The following is a 16,662-nucleotide window of genomic DNA, read 5'->3' on the forward strand; positions in this document are numbered from 1 at the left end:
TCAACGGTAATCAATATGCCTAAAGAAGGCTCAAAGATCACATTCAAAGATGAAAATAAAAAGATCAAACATCCATTTGTTATATATGCTGATTTTGAAAGTATTTTAGAAAAAATTGATACTGCTTCTCCAGATCCAAAAGAATCATACACAAATAAATATCAAAAACATACTCCTTGTGGTTTTTGTTATTATATCAAATCATCCGTTGGTGATAAATATAACAAGTTAGAGATGTATAGAGGCTCAAATACCCCAGAGGAGTTTGTGAAACGACTAGAAAAAGACTGTGTTCGATTAACCAAGATAATGAGAGAAACCAATAAACCAATGTCCTTAACAAGTAAAGAAAAAAGGGAATTTATAAAAAACAATGTCTGTCATATTTGTGAGGAGAAAATTGGTAAAGGTCTAAAGGTTAGAGACCATTGTCATCTCACTGGTAAATATAGAGGTCTGGCTCATCAAAGTTGTAATATTAATTATCAACTCCCCTCTTTCATTCCTGTCTTTCTTCATAACAACGCTCATTATGATACACATCTATTTATCAAGGAACTCTCAAAGACTTCTGGAAGTATCTCAGCAATTCCAAACACGGATCAGAAATACATTTCATTCACAAAAACAATTCACACATCTCCTATTACTCATATCAGATTTCTTGATACATTTAAATTCATGGCAAGTCCATTGGTTAACTTGGTTCAAAATCTAAAAGAGTTTCCATGTCTTTCAGAGTATTTTTTAGATAAAGATTTTCTAACACAAAAGGGAATTTACCCCTATGACTATATGGACTCATTTGAGAGATTCAATGAAACACAACTTCCTTCAAAAGAAAATTTCTATAACAAATTAAACAACAGTAATATATCTGATAAAGATTATGTACACGCACAAAATGTTTGGGAAAAATATAACATCAGGAATCTTGGCGAGTATCACGATTTGTATCTCAAAACTGATGTGCTTTTATTGGCCGATGTATTTGAAGCCTTTAGATCTGTTTGTCGCACTGGATATGGATTGGATCCTGCTCACTACTACACAGCACCTGGATTGGCCTGGAGTGCGATGTTGAAAATGACAAAACAAGATTTGGATTTGATAACCGATGTTGATATGCTTTTGATGATTGAAAAGGCAAAAAGAGGTGGAATTTCACAAGTCTGCTCGAGTAGATACGCAAAAGCAAATAACAAATATCTTCCAAATTATGATCCAACGAAAGAGAGTTCTTACTTGATGTACTATGACGCAAACAACCTGTATGGCTGGGCAATGTCTCAGGCTCTTCCTTATGGAAAACTTAGATGGGTAAAGGAAAAAGACTACAAAAACGTTTTACAAGATGTATGTATCTCTACACAAAAAGAATTGGATGAAGAAAAAGTTGGTTATTATTTTGAAATTGATTTAAAATATCCAGAGGAACTCCATAACCTACACAAAGATCTCCCATTTGCTTGTGAGAAAGAAAGTCCAAAGAAAGAATGGTTGAGTGATTATCAACGATCGTTTGATATAGGTGAATCAACAGAAAAATTACTTACTACATTATATAACAAGAAAAATTATGTTCTACACCAAAGAAATTTGCGACAATATTTATCAAAAGGTCTAAGAGTAGAGAAGATCCATAGGGTTCTAAAGTTCAATCAAAGTCATTGGTTAAAGGGGTACATTGATTTTAATACACAAAGAAGAACAGAGTCAAAAACAGATTTTGAGAAAGACTTTTATAAATTGATGAATAATGCGGTCTTTGGTAAGACTATGGAGAATGTGAGGAAAAGACAAAATATCAGATTATCAACATCTTGGGAACAAGCATCAAAATTAATTAATAGACCGAGTTTTACTCGAGCTGAGGTCTTTACTGAGAACTTTTGTGCGATCCATTTGATTAAAGAGAGTATTGAAATGAACAAACCTATTTATATTGGGACAACAATTCTTGATTTATCAAAGTCATTAATGTATGATTACTTTTATAATAACTTGAGGAAGAAATATCAAAATGATGTTAATCTACTTTATATGGATACAGATAGTTTTATTTTGAAAATTAATACCAACGATGTTTATTCAGACATGAAAAGAGACATTAATATCTATGACACGAGTAATTACAGTCCAGAGAGTGAGTTGTTCTCTTCTAAAAATAAAAAGGTGATTGGAAAGTTCAAGGATGAATTAGGAGGAAATGTCATGAGTGAATTTGTGGGATTGAGGTCTAAGGCTTATGCTTATAAATACATTGTGAATAACGTTGAAAAAACTGATAAGAAATTAAAAGGTGTAAAGAAAAATGTCATTAAAGAAACAATAAACTTTAAGGATTATTATAACTGTTTAACAACAAAGAAAGAAGAGTTTAGAAAGATTAATGGAATAAGAAGTTATAAACATCAATTATATTCAGAAGAGGTGAATAAGAAAGCATTGGGGGCTTTTGATGATAAGAGGTTTATTTTAGAAAATGGAATTGATAGTCTCCCTTATGGTTATATAAGTATATAAGTGATAAGATATATATAAGTGATAAGATATATATAAGTGATAAGATATATATAAGTGATAAGATATACATAAGTGATAAGATATATATAAGTGATAAGTTAAAAAGGGGGGGTTGGGGATTTTAACGGGCTACCGCCGCCTTTTTTACTATTATATAAATGATAGAACCAAGTATCAACCAGACTAAAGAGTGGAGGTGTAATCAACCTTGGTATATAAATGGAAAACATAATGAATGTGAAAAATATCAAATAGGTATAATTGAAAAGGCAACTGGTAAAAAAATTCACAAAACAAATAAGAGAATTAATTTAAATACCGGTGAATTGGGTAAAAAAGATGGAAATATTTTTGAGTGGACGGAAAACTTTGATGGTTGTCAGGAAAATATATACTTTAATTTAAAAATGGTATGTGGCACTGGAGGTGCTCAAACAAGAACATTGAGGGAGGTTTACCATTTTATCTTAGCTCAGTTAAAATATCTTAATAAAGAACCAAACTCAATCATCTTTTTTGTTAATATATTAGATGGTGAAGAGAGTGGCAAGAGAATTAAATTATTTCCCACGCATAAACAAATATTTGTAGGGTCGTTGTTTGAGTGGGTTATATTCACCAGATGATATTAAGAGTAAAAGGTTAAAAGGTCCATAAGGTCAGAAGGATCACAGGTGTTTAAGTGGTCTAATGAATAAGGATAGCATGTCAAAAGGTTAGAAGGTTCGTAAAGAACAGGGTGAGAGAAATATAGGTGTTTAGGGTCAATGAGGGAGGGAAAGAATTAATATGGAAGTGAATGGGTCAAAGATTAATCTGCCAGATGATATGTAGAAGAAGGATGATAGGTCTATAAGAGAAAACAAATATTTGTAGTGTTTGAGTGGTCTAATGAACAACATTAAGGATAGGTACTACAGACAAAAGGTTCATAAAGATGAGGGTGGGAGAAATAGAGGTGTTTATGATTTTTGAAAAAGACAAGGGGGTAAATGACATTAGATAGGGATTTCCCATGTTAAACGGAGGTGTCCCAGAAGCAACATTATTACACTACTTACACTCCACTTCACATCCATCCCGCATGCGCCACAATTCCCTCCTACCACCCTTCCCTCGCACGCCATTCCAAACAACCAAATAAATGTGAATGAACCAGACTTGGTGGGGTAATGGATTGAGCATCTTCTCTGAGTCTGGGAGGTTGGCAGTTCAAATCCTGGTCGAGTGGTACCGAAAACTAAAAATTGCATCTGCTGCATCCTTACGTGATACTGACCATTTTTTAAAAGACCGAGCATGGACAAACAACCATAGGATGGCAACCATTGTGCAGTGTTTGACAATTATTATTATCATGATTATTAACCGCTAGTTCCCTCACCAAAAACTATATTCATTTTTTTTCACTTTCACTTAACCCATGACTCAACTTACCCCATGGCTCAACTTACCCCATGGCTCAACTTACCCCATGGCTCAACTTACCCCATGGCTCAACTTACCCCATGGTTGTGCAGTGTTTGACAGTTGTTAGCCGCGTCGCAGACGCTGCTCCTAGAGTGCCCTCTGCTGTTGTTGTTGTTGTTCTTCTTCTTCTTCTTCTTCTTGTTCTTGCAGAGAAGACAAAACCTCGAAGCTCCACCCATTCTGGGAACCATAGCTCCACCCATTTTGGGAGAGGCTTCATATAAACAAATATCCACCATTTTATTAACTCGCATAGCTTTGAGGCCTGTTTTGTAGGCCTGTGGTGTCTTCCTCTCTCACACAGTTTTATTTCAAATCAAATTCGATATATCATTTCATTTTTCACAGTCGCTAACATAGTTTAAGACTCGGTTGAAAAAAAACGGGAAGAAAATCCGATGAAAGTTGCCCTTTATAGAACGAAATGAATTCTCAAAGGCCTGTAACTTCAAGTCCATTGAGATATATATATTTTAAATCGCGGCATGCTCAGTCATACACCGCCCGAAATAACAGACGGGAAAATGCCGAGATATATATATTTTGTTTAAATTGCGGCATGCTCAGTCATACACCACCCGAAATAACAGACGGGAAAATGCCGAGATATATATATTTTGTTTAAATCGCGGCATGCTCAGTCATACACCGCCAAAAATAACAGACGGGAAAATGCCGAGATATATATATTTTGTTTAAATCGCGGCATGCTCAGTCATACACCGCCCGAAATAACAGACGGGAAAATGCCGAGATATATTAAAAATTCGTCCATTTGATGACAATCGTCATGATGAAATATTTAATTTATACGTCGTCACAATAATGTGGAGAGAGGAGCATAGCTTCGTTACATGTCGCCACACACGGGAAATTGCCGAGATGTTTTTTTTTTAATCGCGGCATGGTCAGTCATACACCGCCTGAAATAACAGACGGGAAAATGCCGAGATATATTAAAAATTCGTCGCCACACATGGGAAATTGCCGAGATATATTTTCACTTTGCACAAAAATAACATCAAGTAATCGAATCAATAGGAATGTCCTGTGCCTATAACATCGACGTTATAGGCACAGCTGCATCTAGGCATTGTGTAACATCGACGCGGCTTTTGTTTTAATTAAAACTTTTTGTACTTGTTATTATCATTATTAACCGCTCGTTCCCTCACCAAAAAACATTCATTTTCTTTCACTTTTACTTGTCCCATGGCTCAACTTACCACATGGCTCAACTTACCCCACGGCTGTGCGGCGTTTGCCAGTTATTATTATTGCTCCATGCGTTTTTTAGCGGCGTCGCAGACGCTGGTCATAGAGTGCCCTCTGCTGTTGTGTTGTTCTTCTTGTTGTTCTTCTTCTTCTTCTTCTTGTTCTTGCAGAGAAGACAAAACCTCAAAGCTCCACCCATTCTGGGAACCATAGCTCCACCCATTCTGGGAACCATAGCTCCACTCATTCCGGGAGAGGCTTCATATAAACAAATATCCACCATTTTATTAACTCGCATAGCTTTGAGGCCTGTTTTGTAGGCCCGTGGTGTCTTCCTCTCTCACACAGTTTTATTTCAAATCAAATTCGATATATCATTTCATTTTTCACAGTCGCTAACATAGTTTTAGACTCGGTTGAAAAAAAACGGGAAGAAAATCCGATGAAAGTTGCCCTTTATAGAACTAAATGAATTCTCAAAGGCCTGTAACTTCAAGTCCATTGAGATTTTTTTTTTTAAATCGCGGCATGGTCAGTCATACACCGCCCGAAATAACAGACAGGAAAATGCCGAGATATATATATATTTTGTTTAAATCGCGGCATGGTCAGTCATACACCGCCCAAAATAACAGACGGGAAAATGCCAAGATATATTAAAAATTCGTCCATTTGATGACAATCGTCACGATGAAATATTTAATTTATACGTCGTCACAATAATGTGGAGAGAGGAGCATAGCTTAGTTCACGTGTCGCCACACACGGGAAATTGCCGAGATTTTTTTTTTTTTTAATCGCGGCATGGTCAGTCATACACCGCCTGAAATAACAGACGGGAAAATGCCGAGATATATTAAAATTTCGTCGCCACACACGGGAAATTGCCGAGATATATTTTCACTTTGCACAAAAATAACATCAAGTAATCGAATCAATAGGAATGTCCTGTGCCTATAACATCGACGTTATAGGCACAGCTGCATCTAGGCATTGTGTAACATCGACGCGGCTTTTGTTTTAATTAAAACTTTTTGTACTTGTTATTATAGCGTTTGACAGTTGTTATTATCACTAGTGAGATACCCCTGCTATGCACGGGTGGGAGGCCAGAAGCAAACGGGCAATGCAGATATGGTGAATGCCAAAACATGAAACCAATAAATTCCACATTCCTGTGGCACCTTCAGTCGCACATCAGACACGGACAGCAAGTTCGTGAAGGACTTCCATGAAAAACGTACCCGTTCGCAAACAAACGGGTACGTTCACGTATAGAAACATCGATCGTGGGTCCGTGGCGAATCTGCATATGGCGATCCGCGAAGTTCACGTTCAGAAAGTAGAAACCATCACGGCATGTCGTCATTTACCTGAACTCGATATCTCTTTTGGCATTCCAAACAACATAACTCCAATCACAAATTGATCACAAAATAAACTTTTAACAGCATTGTTAATGTTTCCTTCATTGTAAAAACTACCAAATCAACAGTTAAAAGGATTTTGAGCCGATAGGTGCTACAGCCTCGGCAAGATCGATGGAGACAGTGATCTGTTGGCTTATACACCGCCCAAATAGCTATGTGGAATTCTCTCATGTAGAGATTAAACCCACGTCGTTTTAACTTTGGCCGAGGTCATTATTTGCTTTTAATGATGTTTATATACGAATCAAAAAGAAGATAATTGGTTTTGGGTCGTCCTTTCGACATATCTCGTGGGATTGTGAGTTGGAGAGACGGCCGTGATGGCGGGGGGGGGGGGGGGCGGGGGTTGACATTCTCTCAAGCAGGGATTCAACCCATGTCCTTATAAAAGGTCTTTGTCCGAGGTCACTGAGTCCGATCGGTGCAGCCGTTTGTGTGGCACCCAGGAAAATAACGTTATGCAGGAGTCCAAACCTGAAAATGCTGGAGGCCAAAGCTGAAATTGGAAAAACAATATAGTCTATTTTACTCCAGGAGATCCCAGGATTACCCACCCAAAATATCGCTGCAATCAGTTCAGCCGTTTTTGCGGCACCTTCGAACGGACGGACGGACAGACGGACGGACATTTGGTGAATTATAGTAAGATGATTATTAACCGCTTGTTCCCTCACAAAAAACCATATTCATTTTCTGTCACTTTCACTTGCCCCATTGCTCAACTAACCCCATGGCTCAACTTACCCCTCCCTCAACGAAGACTATCCTTTGTAAAGAACTCCAAGCCGGCTGTCTCACCGGCTTACATTTGTTTTTGGACAATACATCTCCATATTGTTTGCCAAGAGTAGATCTTTGGCCTGTTACCCTTTTGACCTGCTCTTTACCCCATGGCAAATTCTGAATTCCCTTGTGTGAGTTGAGTCTGAGGTCACTGTCATTCTGAAACATGCCGGACGTTTCACGGACGTCGAATTTCGATATTATGCTGTCGGAGTTGGAAACCTCGTTGTTCAATGCTGTGTTAACATTCACTTTCTCTTAATAATTGAGAAATTGTACTTCCATGTTTTGAAATGCTTTACCTCATAATTATAAACAATTAAAAACTTCATAAATCCTTTAAAAAAAACAATTTAAAACGTCATGCCAATATATAACTTCATTAATGCATGAATGAATCATACGATTAAATATACGATTCATGAATGATTCAATGATAAGGAATGATCATTAAATATGCAATTCACGAATGATTAGGTATGATTGAATATATGATTCATGAATGAATCTTATGATTGAATATACGATTCATGAATGGAATGTATAATTAAATATATGATTCATGAATGGAATGTGTAATTAAATATATGATTCATGAATGGAATGTATAATTAAATATATGATTCATGAATGGAATGTATAATTGAATATAGGATTCATGAATGGAATGTATAATTGAATATATGATTCATGAATGGAATGTATAATTAAATATATGATTCATGAATGGAATGTATAATTAAATATACGATTCATGAATGGAATGTATAATTAAATATATGATTCATGAATGGAATGTATAATTAAATATATGATTCATGAATGGAATGTATAATTAAATATATGATTCATGAATGGAATGTATAATTAAATATATGATTCATGAATGGAATGTATAATTAAATATATGATTCATGAATGGAATGTATAATTAAATATATGATTCATGAATGGAATGTATAAATAAATATATGATTCATGAATGGAATGTAAAATTAAATATATGATTCATGAATGGAATGTATAATTAAATATATGATTCATGAATGGAATGTATAATTAAATACATGATTCATGAATGGAATGTATAATTAAATATATGATTCATGAATGGAATGTATAATTAAATATATGATTCATGAATGAATCGTATGATTAGATATATGATTCATGAATGGAATGTATAATTAAATATACGATTCATGAATGGAATGTATAATTAAATATATGATTCATGAATGGAATGTATAATTAAATATATGATTCATGAATGGAATGTATAATTAAATATATGATTCATGAATGGAATGTATAATTAAATATATGATTCATGAATGGAATGTATAATTAAATACATGATTCATGAATGGAATGTATAATTAAATATATGATTCATGAATGGAATGTATAATTAAATATATGATTCGTGAATGGAATGTATAATTAAATATATGATTCATGAATGGAATGTATAATTAAATATATGATTCATGAATGGAATGTATAATTAAATGTATGATTCATGAATGGAATGTATAATTAAATGTATGATTCATGAATGGAATGTATAATTAAATATATGATTCATGAATGGAATGTATAATTAAATGTATGATTCATGAATGGAATGTATAATTAAATATATGATTCATGAATGGAATGTATAATTAAATATGATTCATGAATGGAATGTATAATTAAATATATGATTCATGAATGGAATGTATAATTAAATATATGATTCATGAATGGAATGTATAATTAAATATATGATTCATGAATGGAATGTATAATTAAATGTATGATTCATGAATGGAATGTATAATTAAATATATGGGCAATTCCACACAAAAGTGGACATGGGGGTGAAAATTTCAAATACATCAGAATCAAACAAATTTGGTCTCTAATGAAAGCTGAAAGTCTATATTTTAGTTTTAAAGTCAAAATACAAATTTTTATTTTTTTCACGCATAAAATCAGTGATTATGTAAATGTCATATTTTTTCCAAAAAATGGGGAAAATTTATAAGAAAATTAACTGCACCCTGTGTGTAATAAATAATGAAAAGTAATGTTATTTTTTATTGTATTAAGTATTTAGATTGTTTAAAGGATATCTGTAACATTTTCTTGTTCTTTGCGGTATTTGTTACACTTCAGTGGCTTCGGATATTTTCCCCTCTGAAATGTCCTTCCGTTACCATAAAAGTACATATTTTTAATATATTTTCAAAACTTGCAGGAGAAAAACAATGACAATACCAATGCAAAGCAAGTTTGTGTAGGCCTACAATATTATACCACTCACGTCACTTTTTGCCCTTTCCCCTATTAATTATAACTAATTAAGACTTGTCCTTCCATTACCATAAGGTGGTAACGGAAGGACACAATTGGTAACGGAAGGACAGATAGGCTATTTTTTTTTTTTGCATTTTTCACTCTTCACACCCTGTTAACTACTTTGTTGTTCCCTCCCTCCTTTCTATCTGTTTTTTCAAAACTTTGACACCCCTACCTATCTATCTTCCAAGTTGCCCCCCTTTTGTGGATACACATCCTGGTTCTATTGTCATCGTGTTTCCATTGTATGTCATGATTAGTGCTAATTCACAGGTTCCTCTAACTGAATTACTCATTGTCCTTGTCATTCCACCTAATTAACTCTAAACTTCACACTATTCATACTTCAATACTTGTTTACAGGCACTTCGAAGTCTTATATAAATTTAGTTTACAAGTTGTTCTTTCTTCATTCTCCTGAAGACGACCAGAGCATTCTGACCGGAACGTGGAGTTCTCTCTACTCACATGGTTGTACCGCAAACCTACCTTTTGATACATTAAGCTTGCTTCGTATTATAATGTTAATGAGTGAGAGTCTTCCTCAGGCTCACATCTAATAATGACATTGACAACATTCGTGTGGGCCAGTGGTGCGTTGTAGAGTATGATGCAGAACTATTTGCAGGAGAAGTGAAAGAAGTCGGGGAACATGGAGATTACAGAGTATCGGTGATGCATTGGGCAGGGCACAACTGGAAATGGCCTAGTAGTCTACTTGCCAAGCCTATAGAGCCCTCTTGTGAACCCGGAAATGTTGAGTACCCCAACGTTTTAAGTTAGAAATGTACAGTATGGGTCCCCAGCACTTAGAAACTGCCGGATGCTAACTTGCATATGTTGGGCAATTAGCAAAATTAGCATTAATAGCATTAACCCTATCAAACATAGGCCTGGGACACTGAAATTTCTGTTTCGCTCTATTGCTCCGTTTGAATGCTTCGTGTGAGCAAACGATTTGAAGGATCTGTATGAAATTTGGACATAATACACTTAGACAGATATGCTTTCCGTGAGTGTTCTTATAAAAAATTCCTGCGATCAAAATTTCATGTGAAAAAAGGGATGTAAAAGCTGTGGATTTTTTTTCACCCAACATTTTTTTGCGCGGTTAGTGCCCCTACTCTCATGTGTTCCGCCACTCTGATGGTGCAGCTGCAGTGAGTGGAGACATGTTTGGGGAGCAGACATGCATCAAGCAAGGGAAGGGAGTAGGAGGCATGAAGGGCATCTCCACCAACCCTGAGCAGGTCGCCGTGTGGATCCAATCTTTCGGCATCTGCTCCTATCTCTCCAAGTCATTGGATGAGATTTACGACGATGCTGAAGCACCAGATAAGACAATGAAGCCCAACAGACACAAAGAAGAGGGTAAAGGACGGCGGGAATTGGACGCGGAGGACCGGGCTAAAATCCTGAGAGTGCTACAGGAAAACTCCCATCCACTCACCATAGAGACCGCGACCCTCCACCATATCATAAATGGCCAGGTGGCAGATGAAAAGGTGAATGTGCAAGATGCATTGAAGATCGGACAGGACATGAGCACACTGTTCTCTTCATCACTTCCTGAGAGATTTCATGCGCCCATCTCAAATAAGGTGGTGACAATGACATTCACCAAAAAAAGAGTGAAGGTCAATGCGAAGATCATATGTGACCTTGAGGCGTTGTTTGCTCGGCTGCTGGTGGTGGGGAGCAAGAGAAGAATGGAGCTCTCTGCCCTCTTTGACTACGAGCTCGGCCCGGTCCCTGCATCCATCATCGATGAGTATGGATGCCTCAGGAAGGGTAACAAGTCTGTGATTGTCCAGCGTCTTGGAATCCTTGCCCCCAATCCCCACCCACCACATGTTGTACTCGTTGATGCATCGCAGCTCATCTACCACGTGGTGTGGCCATCGTCAGGCACTGTGGCTGACCTCGCAGCCAGCATGGGGCGCCGGCTTAATCGCTACATCACCCAAACATTTGTCATCTTTGACCGGTATGAGCAAGTCTCTGCCAAAGACCACGAGAGGCAGAGAAGAGCTGGGGAGAGCTCAACAGAGTACCGACTCTCACTGACAACCCCTCTACCTAGCCGCGACAAAGTGATGAAGAACAAGACAAACAAACGGAGACTGGGTGAGCTCCTGTGCACACACAGCATAGGAGATCACATCAAGATGGTCAGCAAAGCAGACAGTATTGTCACTCATGACGAGGCTGACGTCTCCCTCATCTCATACATGTTGGATGCAGCCAGTCGCGGAGCTGAAACTGTCCGCATTCTCAGCGACGACACTGATGTTTTCGTACTCATGGTCTATTGGTGCTGGAAGGTGGGTATCACATGTAACCTGCAGATGGAGAGATGGGATGGCACTATTCTCAACATCAATTCGACAGTAGAGAATCTCGGTGAGCAGTGTCGCTCCATCCTGGCTATGCATGCTCTCTCCGGATGTGACACCACCTCCTATCCCACGGGGAAAGGGAAGGTGTCCGCACTCAAGGCCATGAGAGTAGTACCTGGTGACCTGCTTCACTTCATCGGAGAGGAGAGAGCTACTGATTTACAGATTACAGAGGCAGAGGGTGGTTTCTTCCTGGCTCTGTACAACGAGAGGGAGTCGGCATCTCTGAACGTCGCCAGATATGACATCTACCGAAAGTGCAAAACCCCCCCAGCACTGAAGACACTGCCTCCTACAGAGCGCAACGCTCTCTTCCATGGACGGCGTGCCCATCTACAGGTGCTGCTTTGGAAAGCAGCAGACTGCCCTGACCCACCAGCTGTGGACATAACAGAGTTTGGATGGAATAAGAAGGAAGGCGAGAAGGGAGAGGAAGTCATCATGCCCATCCTGGATGCAAGCCCCGTTGCTCCTCCTGCCGTGTTGGAAATGATCAGCTGTAGCTGCAAAGCTGGGTTAAAGCCCTGTTTAACAGCAAAGTGCAGCTGCGTAGCTGCAGGCCTGGCCTGTACCAGCTACTGCTTGTGCAAAGGCTCTGATAGTACATGTTGCAACACACTCACACACTCACAGCAAGAAGAGCAATATGACAAGAATGTAGAGTCAGGAGAAGAAGATGAAGACGATGAGGATGAGGATGAGTTTTATGATGAGGATATGCTTTATAACAGTGCAGAGTAGTAGAAGTGCAAGACGCGCTTTCTTGATGGAAGTTTTATGTTGTGTAACTAGTGCACATATTTTTCAGCTCTGATAATTTTGGGTATACTGTACTTGTGTTTTAATTTTGCGGATATTATTTACCCATAGTCATATTATTCTAGTTTGGTATGGTACTTGCCTTTGTTACCTCTAATACCTGTGAATAAAAGTGGAGCAATAGAGCGAAACAGAAATTTCAGTGTCCCAGGCCTATGTTTGATAGGGTTAATGCTATTAATGCTAATTTTGCTAATTGCCCAACATATGCAAGTTAGCATCCGGCAGTTTCTAAGTGCTGGGGACCCATACTGTACATTTCTAACTTAAAACTTTGGGGTACTCAACATTTCCAGGTTCACATTGCTGGCAAGTAGACGATAGCCCCAAAGACGACCTGACATTTTATATTAGAGACAAAATAGTTATGCTGCGAGATTATCCACTCATTGCCAACAACAGAGGACATTTCAAATTCACAGCCCAGTTCTAACTGAAAACACACAAAATTGTGACCAATTGGCAAAACTGTACATTACACTGCACTGATTTCTTGCACTTAATCAAAGGGACTGGAGCCTAGTGATTGATAGACATTTTTTTTGATAGACAATTGCGTAGTATACAAAAGTTAATGTAGTTTAACTTGGGGTAACAAAGTGCACTGGATTATGTGTTGAAAGAGTAATATTTTTGCATATTTCAGGAACCACATGATTTTCGTTCAATGTATTTGAAGTGTGATATTTACAGTTGGAAAATGATATTTTGAACTTCTAGATAATTTGATTCTACAGTAGTGATAGAAGAGGTTTTGCTGTTGTGTACTTGTACGAGTAGCTCCATCTAGTAGGTTTATAGTTTTAATTATAAGTTAATAACTGCATGTGAAATTGTGACAAAATATTGCATGCAAAAACGCTGTGCGTGATGGTGATGTTCAGAGTGCCATCGTACAAAAGTAATCAATGCATGTGCACTAAATTTGCGTTACTGTTTTCAATTGGCTGGCCGTGCAAACACGTATTGTACGCAGAGTGTATGGCAATGCAAGTGGTAATTCCTTTGTATTCATTACTACCTGATCGTTAGCCACATGTTTAATTAGTTCGTAATTAGGATAGTGTGAACTATTTTTAAGATTAGTTTTTGGTCATATATGTTACATTGCACTTCTAGTTATTTGCATTGCATTGCACTTTCCAGCAATTATTTGAATCATATAGTGACCAGAATTTCACTCTTTGTACAGCAATAGATGGAGCATTTCAATTGTCCTTCCGTTACCGAATCTTAATTAATGTTTGCCTTTGTTTTGAATCAACCAAATGTCAATTTGTCAAGTGGAATGTGGCAGAATATTCACAAAGCATCAGAGATTGTATTAAGTAACGTTAAAACAACATTGGCATGGAAACTTCACAGAGTTTTGAAAAAATATGCATTGGTTGAAAAACCCATGTCCGTTTTGGCGTCCTTCCGTTACCGACCTCATTAATATGCATAATATGTAAACAAAAGATAACAGTGATCAAATTTTTGGTGGAATTGAGAGGTTTTATGTGTTCTCACATAATTATGGTATTTGATTGATTTTAACAAATAAAGTCTTTGTGATATATGTTTGAAAGATGAAAAATGGTGTCTGAATGTCCTTCCGTTACCGTGGAAATACCCATATGATTCATGAATGGAATGTATAATTAAATATATGATTCATGAATGGAATGTATAATTAAATATATGATTCATGAATGGAATGTATAATTAAATATATGATTCATGAATGAAATGTATAATTAAATATATGATTCATGAATGGAATGTATAATTAAATATATGATTCATGAATGGAATGTATAATTAAATATATGATTCATGAATGGAATGTATAATTAAATATATGATTCATGAATGGAATGTATAATTAAATATATGATTCATGAATGGAATCTATAATTAAATATATGATTAATGAATGGAATGTATAAATAAATATATGATTCATGAATGGAATGTATAATTGAATATACGATTCATGAATGGAATGTATAATTAAATATATGATTAATGAATGGAATGTATTAAATATATGATTAATGAATGGAATGTATAAATAAATATATGATTAATGAATGGAATGTATAATTAAATGTATGATTCATGAATGGAATGTATAATTAAATATATGATTCCTGAATGGAATGTATAATTAAATATATGATTCATGAATGGAATGTCTTATTAAATATATGATTAATGAATGGAATGTATAATTAAATATATGATTAATGAATGGAATGTATAAATAAATATATGATTCATGAATGGAATGTATAATTGAATATACGATTCATGAATGGAATGTATAATTAAATATATGATTAATGAATGGAATGTATTAAATATATGATTAATGAATGGAATGTATAAATAAATATATGATTAATGAATGGAATGTATAATTAAATATATGATTCATGAATGGAATGTATAATTAAATATATGATTCATGAATGGAATGTATAATTAAATATATGATTCATGAATGGAATGTATAATTAAATATATGATTAATGAATGGAATGTATAAATAAATATATGATTCATGAATGGAATGTATTATTGAATATACGATTCATGAATGGAATGTATAATTAAATATATGATTAATGAATGGAATGTATTAAATATATGATTAATGAATGGAATGTATAAATAAATATATGATTAATGAATGGAATGTATAAATAAATATATGATTAATGAATGGAATGTATAATTAAATATATGATTCATGAATGGAATGTATAATTAAATATATGATTCATGAATGGAATGTATAATTAAATATGTGATTCATGAATGGAATGTATAATTAAATATATGATTCATGAATGGAATGTATAATTAAATGTATGATTCATGAATGGAATGTATAATTAAATGTATGATTCATGAATGGAATGTATAATTAAATGTATGATTCATGAATGGAATGTATAATTAAATGTATGATTCATGAATGGAATGTATAATTAAATATATGATTCATGAATGGAATGTATAATTAAATATATGATTCATGAATGGAATGTATAATTAAATATATGATTCATGAATGAATTGTATGATTCGATATATGATTCATTAATGAATTCTATGATTGTATATCGGATTCATGAATGAATTGTATGATTAAATATACAATTCGTGAATGAATTGTATGATTAAATATACAATTCGTGAATGAATTGTATGATTAAATATATGATTCATGAATTAGTTGTATGATTTGATATAGGATTCATTAATGAATTGTATGATTAAATATATAATTCATGAATTACATCGACTGGAAACGATGATTAAATATACAATTCATGAATGAATCGTATGATTGGATATAGGATTCATTCATGAATTGTATGATTGGATATAGGATTCATGAATGAATTGTATGATTAAATATACAATTCATGAATGAATCTTGTGATTGGATATAGGATTCATGAATGAATTGCATGATTGGATATAGGATTCATGAATGAATCGTATGATTAAATATACAATTCATGAATGAATCGTATGATTGGATATAGTATTCATGAATGAATTGTATGATTGGATATAGGATTCATGAATGAATTGTATGATTAAATATACAATTCATGAATGAATCGTATGATTGGATATAGGATTCATGAATGAATTATATGATTAAATATATGATC

General features: G+C 35.2%; 1 protein-coding gene across 1 annotated transcript in view; it reads left to right on the plus strand.

Moving 5' to 3' along the window:
- Window positions 1-16,662, plus strand: part of LOC137437452 (cyclin-dependent kinase-like 1) — a 60,842-nt gene that overhangs the window by 40,931 nt on the left and 3,249 nt on the right. The gene's annotated exons all lie outside the window — the stretch shown is intronic.

This window comes from Myxine glutinosa, chromosome 12, assembly GCF_964187855.1.
Source record: "Myxine glutinosa chromosome 12, kmMyxGlut1.1, whole genome shotgun sequence".
In the NCBI taxonomy this organism is placed as follows: Eukaryota; Metazoa; Chordata; class Myxini; order Myxiniformes; family Myxinidae; genus Myxine; species Myxine glutinosa.